The 1,442-nt window shown below is 33.5% G+C and overlaps 1 long non-coding RNA gene across 1 annotated transcript; it reads left to right on the top strand.

Annotated features, from left to right (window-relative positions):
• The first annotated feature begins 297 nt into the window (after positions 1-297).
• On the top strand, positions 298-1,030 carry LOC118487993. Its single transcript, XR_004883161.1, has 3 exons — positions 298-389; positions 498-669; positions 988-1,030. It is a non-coding gene; the product is annotated as an uncharacterized LOC118487993 (long non-coding RNA).
• Positions 1,031-1,442: the final 412 nt, after the last annotated feature.

Raw genomic sequence — 1,442 nt, 5'->3', positions numbered from 1 at the left:
TTTGTTTATTTTAAAAAAAAAAATCCCTTCGGCGCTTTTTTGTTTTTTTTTTTGGCCCAAAACACTTTAAAACATGTATATTACACGTGTTATTTTTTTTTTTTTTTTAAAATGTCGGGAGGTTGGGTAAAAATGGGGGGAGATTTGAGTTTCCAGAGTTTCCTAAAATTTTGAGGGTTTTTTGTCTAGCATTACCCTATATATATATATAGGTAAAGAGTATGGTACAAATATGGTTATCCTACATTATATACGCTATATTGTGAGCCGTACACGTGTCCTGATTCATTTCGGTTTAAGAAGGTTAAATCAGACAATTAACCTAATCATCAGAGGGCAAATTCGTCTCTTCATTCATTCAGCGAGAAGTTCGTTACACTGATATCCCGGTAATTATTATTCAAATCAGTTTCAAATTTTCCATAATTCACAATTTGCAGTTTTCGTTCTTATGTGTTAGGATTTCATTCAATTTGTCTATTTCGATGGATCCACAGAGTAGCACTGGACGAACAGAAGTTGATTTTGAAGAAAATCGACCGATCGGTGATCATGCTCAATTATCTGCTTATCAGAGAGTTTCGATTGAGGATGTTTTAAATCCGCGACCTGCAAATCCAATTCCAATTCCAATTTCAAGTTCAAGTGCTGCAAACGAGTTTTCTATTGGTAATTATGTTAATTCAGATATCTAAATTGTTCGTATAATTGTTTTTTGTTTAATCGTAGCATTGTTGTAGCTGTTTTTGTAGTTTGAATGTTTGATTACACTTTTGTATTTTTTGAAAAGCAACATGTATAACTTCGCATGTTATTACTCTTACAATTCGCATTTGATTTTATTTTTTTTTGCAATTTCGCATGTTACTATGTAATAAATCGCATATGTAATTCAGATTAATCAATATCATCGTTTCGCATGTTTTGATCAGACAATTCGCATGTGGTTTATATGACGTTTTATGTTTTTTATTTTGATTCATGTAGATGAAAGGGTTTACACTCCGGAGGTTCAGGCATCAGCTACACCTGTTGTTGGAATGCAATTTATCTCCATTGAACAAGCATATGGGTTTTATCAATCATATGCTAAGTTAGCTGGTTTTTCTATTCGGAAAGGTGGTGAAGTATACAGTGGTGGTATAATCAAAACTAAGTATTTTGTTTGTTCTAAAGAGGGACATAAGCCTCTGTGTATTGATGATCATTCAAAGTCAAAAAAGCAATTCAAAACAAGGAACAGGGGGACTATTAGGACCGGATGCAAAGCTCAACTTATGATTTGCACTGTGGATGGTAGATTATATACAATAAAGAGATTTGTTGATGGTCATAATCATAAGTTTGTTTGTCAAAATGACATTCACATGCTCCCAGCTTACAGACAATTGTCAGATGTCCAAGAGGAGATGGTATGGGAACTAGGCACTTTAAACCTTGGT

This window comes from Helianthus annuus, chromosome 16, assembly GCF_002127325.2.
Source record: "Helianthus annuus cultivar XRQ/B chromosome 16, HanXRQr2.0-SUNRISE, whole genome shotgun sequence".
Classification (NCBI taxonomy): Eukaryota; Viridiplantae; Streptophyta; class Magnoliopsida; order Asterales; family Asteraceae; genus Helianthus; species Helianthus annuus.
Note: the sequence above shows the minus strand (reverse complement) of the source record. Positions and strands in the feature narration are given on the sequence as shown.